The sequence below is a fragment of the Pteropus vampyrus genome, unplaced genomic scaffold (genome assembly GCF_000151845.1).
Source record: "Pteropus vampyrus isolate Shadow unplaced genomic scaffold, Pvam_2.0 Scaffold81, whole genome shotgun sequence".
NCBI lineage: Eukaryota > Metazoa > Chordata > Mammalia > Chiroptera > Pteropodidae > Pteropus > Pteropus vampyrus.
Genome location: NW_011888862.1, coordinates 26,923 through 33,030, shown reverse-complemented (window position 1 = coordinate 33,030; position 6,108 = coordinate 26,923). Strand labels below are relative to the sequence as shown.

The window sequence follows — 6,108 nt, the reverse complement described above, 5'->3', positions numbered from 1 at the left end:
TCCGTGAAAACCTCTGATAGTTTCCAACTGGTCTCTTGTCTAGCAAATCCACCCTGCCCACCACCCCATATTTGGCTTGCTCATCAGATATGACTTGGTGCCTAATGTGAGCCAGACTCTGGGCTCAGTCCACGAGAAACAAGGCCCCCTAGGGGTATTGATTGAGAGGAGCCAGTGAGAAAATAGATATGAAATACTTAGTATGGTACCCCTAAGCACGCAATAAAAGTCAGCTACTGTGGTTATCATCAAAAACACCAAGTTGACCAGATGTTTCCATTCTCACTGAGAAAACAATGCACAGGCTGTATTAGTGTCCTACTGCTGCTATAACAAATTGCCACAAACCAAGTGGCTTAAAACAACACAAATTTATTATCTCACAGTTCTGGAGGTCTGAAGTTCAAAATCGGTGTTTTGGTTTTTTGTTTTGTTTTGTTTTTTGTTTTTTGGCTAAAATCGAGGTGTCAGCAGGGCTCGGTTCCATCTACAGGCTTTAAGGAAAAATCCATTTCCTTACCTCTTCCAGCTTCTACAGGCTGCCTGCATTCTTTGGCTCACGGCCACATGACTCCCAACATCTGCTTCTGCTGTCACGTCTCCTGTTCTCACTCTGACCCTCCTGTTTCCCTCTTGTAAGGACCCTTGTGATTACACTGGGCCCACCCAGATAATCCAGTATAACCATCTCATCTCAAGATTCATTCATAACTCAATCCCGCCTCCCAATGCTATTTGCCATGGAAGGTAACTTATTATAGGTTTCAGAGACTAGAACATGGACACCTCTAGGGGGTTATTATTCTACCTACCATGGATGGTGGGTTAAATATCAAACGATGATGAGTGCAAGATAAAAATAACCAGTGGGTATAATACGGTGCAAGGGACACAGTTACCTAGTCAAGGGAGGGTCAAGCACAGGTAGTAGACCTGGGCCGAACTCTGGAGTTGGAAAGACACTGCCCCTGGTTGGCTATGGGAAGCAAGGTTACTAAGTCACCCTCCTTTGGCCTAGTTTCATCACCTGTCCGCCTACACTTCTGCAGCCATTGTGGGCTCTCAGTGAAAGCATCCACGCAGATGCCTAGAGCACTTGGCACATGGCAAGCACTCCACATATGTCTGCCATAACCAGAGACCCAAAGGATTCCAGCGGGGAGAAACCAAGAGGAAGGAACGGCATGGTGAAGCTTTAGGGGGAAGGGCACGGCACATCCGTAAGCTCCATGGAGGTAGGGATCTGTCTGCTGGTGCTCACCGCTGGAGTCCTGAACCCTGGAAGAATGCCTGAGACTGAGTGGCTGCACGACAGTCATCGAATGAATGAATGAATGAATGAATGAATGAATGGAGGCAGGATGCTTAAAACTGAGTAGGGATTGGCTGGCATACTGAAAAGAGCTCTGGTTCCTGGTCAGAAGGCACCGCTCAAGTCCCTGTTCTTCTAACTGTCAGAAGGACACACCCCTTGGCCGTGGCCCTCAAGTGAGAAATGAGGATTATGAACAAGACAGTCCTACCTCGTCCGACCCCAAAGCTGTGGATTTCTAAGTTATACGTGCTCACACCCGCGTCTCACCTCCCTTACACAAAGACTCTGGGTCAAACCGTCCGATTTTCTCATTTATTCCAAACATACCAGCACTTCCTCATCTCCAGCACTTTTCTCACGTTCCCCCTTTTCTTCTCTGGTGCTGAGAAAGCGCGAGAAATCCTCAATCCAGGAGATCGATGGATAAGGATAAAAATGCCCCCAGGCACAAGTAAGCTCTCCCTCCTTTTCTGGGAAACCACCGCCACCTGCTAATGGTACCTGGTGACCATCATTGTCTTCATGTTATATGTCTGTCTCCCATCTCCCAGACAGACGTCTCCATCTACCATCCCAGCACACAGGAGGCCAAGAATCTCTGTAAACAGTTCTTCATGTTATTGGATTTAAAGGGGAATAACTGAACTCGGTAGAACTTAACTCTGCTTTTATTCCATCAGATTAATTATATTGGATTTATCAGAAAGGCAGTCAACATTAGCAAAAGGACCTGGGCTAGAAGAAGCTCACCAGGTGACCTTTAACATGTCACCTGACCCAAGGGCTCCTGAAGTAGAACTGACCAGAGAAGGTGAAGCACATTATTTCCACTTCCAAAATCAGAGTGAAAGGGAAGAAAAGGAAACCAAACATCCGGGAGCTATTTTTGGAAATGAATGACTTTTCCATTCACTTTTAAAAAAAAAAAAAAAAGGAAGGAAAGAAAAAGAAAGATATTAGACCAAGAATAGACCAAGAAGTGGTTGTTGATAATCTAAAAGAAAGAAGATTCTTCCAGGAGCCCACGTCTTATGGCCTTAAAAGCAAGACGCCCCTCCATGTTCATACAAACACTACCTATAATCTTAAAAACTGAAAAATTGAGAAATCATTCCTCGTTTATCAGAAAGTTTATGTAATCCCAAAATAAAACTGTGCGGTAAATATAGTAAATGTCCTGTTAATCAATACTAAGGAAAAGTTCCAAGAAGGTAGCAACGCATGATGTCATCTGGCTCTGTTCTGTGGGGCTCCAACCTGGCAAATTCCTGACCCATGGATTGTTTTCTCCTTAAAGCAGTAGCCTGTCCGAAGGACTTTTAATATACCACAGAATTCCTCCATGTGGCCCAGTCAAATCCACCTCATGAACAAATGGGTCCCTAAAAGCTGTTGTCATGATATCATCTGGGCCTTCCACCATCATCATGATCGTTTACACTCTGCTTTGATCTCAAATGCGCTATGGTCCACCGTTCTTCAGCTGCTCGAGGTTGGCATTTCCAGGGCTGTGCAATAAAAACTGAGCTAGAAGAAACAGAACATGAAGTTTCAGCCACCCGGTCCATCTATCCGAAAACATCAACACGATCCCGCGGGAAGCACATGTTATGTATATACAACCTTCTAAGGCACTGAATTTTTCCAGAGGAAGCAAAAACGTTCTTCCCACAATGTCTGCCTAAATGGTAAATACCTTTTTATAAAGTGGTCCCCGAACTCCGAGTTAACATATGTAGAATACGTATGTGCCATAATGTCAACCACACAAGACTCACCCACAGAAACTACCAGCCACAGAAATGGTGAATTAACTTCATATTTTTGCAGAAAAGTTTTTGGATACGATTCCCAGAAAACTACGAAAATTATACTCACAGTACTGATCGCAGAGAAAGTGAATTTAAGCCTAAGGTGGGTTCATAATCAAACTAAAAGAATTCTGTCTTGAAAGTACTGAGATGTTTTACACATCTGCAGCCACATCTGTAAAGATGTCTCCTTAGGCTTTCAACCTCTTTGTTGTGAGTTGAAAAAGAAAGTACAGCTACAATAATTCACCAACACGCCTTGAGCTGGCAATATCCAATGCTGTTAAACACAACAATGAATGGAATGAATAGAAAACTCGAAGATATTGTTTACAACTGTTGGCCCTCGTTTACTTCGCTTGCAGCAGTCTATTTTATGCTATTACAGTTTGTAGGAAATTATATATGAAACGTTTTAAGTCAGCAATAATTTTCACCTAACCTACTAACGTTCAAATTCCTTCATAATTTCATTTTCTTTAAAAACCTATTTAATGGCCTCTCTCTTGTCAGTTTTCACTTCAGGAGCCGTTTAGGGAAAGTCCTCAATTTCTTGAATACTGCTTTCTGGTCATGTGAATTAAAGGTGACTCAAAAGGGTTTTAACTGTCAGATGCACATGGAGAATATGCTGTGCTCCGACACAGTTTTTTCCACATAATAAAACAATTCCAACTCTAAATGATACCCAGTCACCTATAAAAATCGGCAGGGTTCTGTTTTGAAAGAAGAAGAAGAATGACTATTACACCATTTACACCCTTCAGAGACTCCACTTAAATGTTTGTGGCTTGCCGAACATTCCATACATATTTCGGGCAAGGTATTATGGGAGCTGAAGTGCAAGCTGTCCCCTGCTGAATTTTCACTCACTATAAAAACAATGTCTCATAAAAGTATACACATGTTTTTACTTTACAAAAAAATGTAAAATATCCACTTTTGTTCACTCGGTTGACACTTTTAGCATTAGAAACAGGACTTTTTAAAAATCTCTAACATAAGCGATGTCTGAAAGGGTGAGAATGTCAGTCGGTAACAGACTTCTGGAAGGAGAAACATAGGAAATGTGCACGAAATGCACAGAAAGGAAGATTCTACAAGCTCACTCCTGTAGGGTCTGCTCACCTATGTCCTGGGTCGTACCATAAAAACGGAAGTTCCTACATTTATACTTTTCATCACGAATCCCCACTCCAGTATAACCACAACTGTTTTATATTACCCTCATAAAATGAACCTTCGCCTTTTCTAAGCAAAACAGTATTTTTAATTGGTTCATTTTCCAGTTGTTTGGGTTTTTAACAGACATACAGCCTAAAAGGGCACCACATTCCAAGTAGTTCTACCAATTCCAGAACCATCCAAGGCTTGATCAAACAGCTGTGGCTCTAGCCTTTGGTTAAAATTATAATATGATCTCACCTGATTTTCAAAATAACTAAGCACCTTTTTAACCCATAAAACTATGCTAGGATTACCGAAGTTTCTGAGTCCAGAAGTTTGCAAAGTTCAGAGAGAATATTAGGGAACTATGACCCTTTTGCTTTGTTTTCTTTTTCCCTATCTGAACCCAGAGAAATCTTCAAACAATAATTCAGCAGCTTCCCTCCTCCAAAGTTTATTTTCAAACGCCAGTGCCATGCAGCGCTGCCTTTTCCTGTGCAGGTAGGAGGAAGCAGGCACGATGTCACCACACTGGGCCTTTTAAAGTCTTAAAATCACTGGGAAGCCTGCAGTATTTCTTTTCTGGCACTCAGGGCCGTGGAGAAAAGTTGCTCCAGATACGACGAGATATCAGATAACCACTGGAAACACTGGGTTTCAACAGAATTCCCACTGCCACACACACACACACACAAAAAATGCATCTCTCCAAAAGCAACTGAATCGTAGAAAAAGTTAAGGAAAAGCATCATTACGTGAACTTAATTAAATGCAATAATCCGTTTTTTACACCATAGGATTTCTTTACATAAATGGGACAACTTAGCGACCTATCCATATCTAGCACAAAAAGGAAACCTAAAATTCAACTCTTGTGTTTCGTTTATTCCAAAAGCATCTGGGTCTAATCATAACCCATTCTGGCCGCAGTACACAAGGCTGTTTCAATCAGAATTTTAACTCAATGTTTAAGGCGCTAAAGAGTAACCTTCGCAGTTTGGGAAGAGGCTCTCTCAACTCTCAAAGAACTGGGGATCCCTAAACTGTCCGGTCTGGCAGCGGTCTGCGGATGGAAACTCGGCTAAGTCCGCCAGCCAAAGAACGCTCACCACGAAGCTGGGGCGCACGTTTGTGCTCCAAGGTGACAGCTCATTTGGCCACCGCGGGGCCGGAGCGCCTGCAGGGCCACAGACGGGGATCGTGGGCCACAGACGGGGACCGTGGGCCACAGAGGCCCGGCAGGGATGGGCGAGGCCGCCGCGGAAAAAGGAAAAGAGGGCCATCCGTCAGCCCCGGCAGAGGAAATTCCAGGCGCCCAGCTCCCAGGCGCCGGTCAGCGGGTGACGTGAGGGAACCAAGTCAAGAGTGTCCGCCCGCGGCGGGGGCCGGGACGAGGCCGGGGCTCCGCACTCCGGGGCTTGAAGCCGGGAAAGGAGGCGCCTCGATTCTCGGCCAGGGCCCCGGGGTTGGGGACGTGGGGGCCTCCCGGTGTCCTCTAGCCTCTCCCAGGGCCCGAGGGATGGGAAACCGAAATCCTGGCCGGGGCCCGAGCCCGCGCCCCCCGCCGAAGCCCTTACCGATCGCGGGGGTCGATCCACGACGTCTGGCGAGTGTTGTGGTCGATGTAGAAGATGCGGCCGTCGTAGTCGCGCGCCTCCTCCCAGCCGGCGGGCAGCGGCAGCTCAGAGCTCTCCCGGGCCCGCGACGGCACGGAGGACACGGACGGCACAGGGACCACGGCGCCGGTCACGGACGGCAGCGGCTCCCGAGGGGGCTGCACGGGCGACGGCGGTTCTCGCGGGACCTCGCGCGGCT

The 6,108-nt window shown here is 45.8% G+C and overlaps 1 protein-coding gene across 1 annotated transcript in view; it reads right to left on the bottom strand.

The window, feature by feature from the left end:
• WWC3 (WWC family member 3) overlaps positions 1–5,995 on the bottom strand; it is a 102,310-nt gene extending 96,315 nt beyond the window's left edge. Inside the window, exon 1 of the mRNA XM_023532343.1 lies at positions 5,871–5,995. The gene's annotated coding sequence lies outside the window, so the exon portion shown is untranslated. The remainder of the gene's footprint in view (positions 1–5,870) is intronic.
• Between the last annotated feature and the right edge of the window lie 113 nt (positions 5,996–6,108).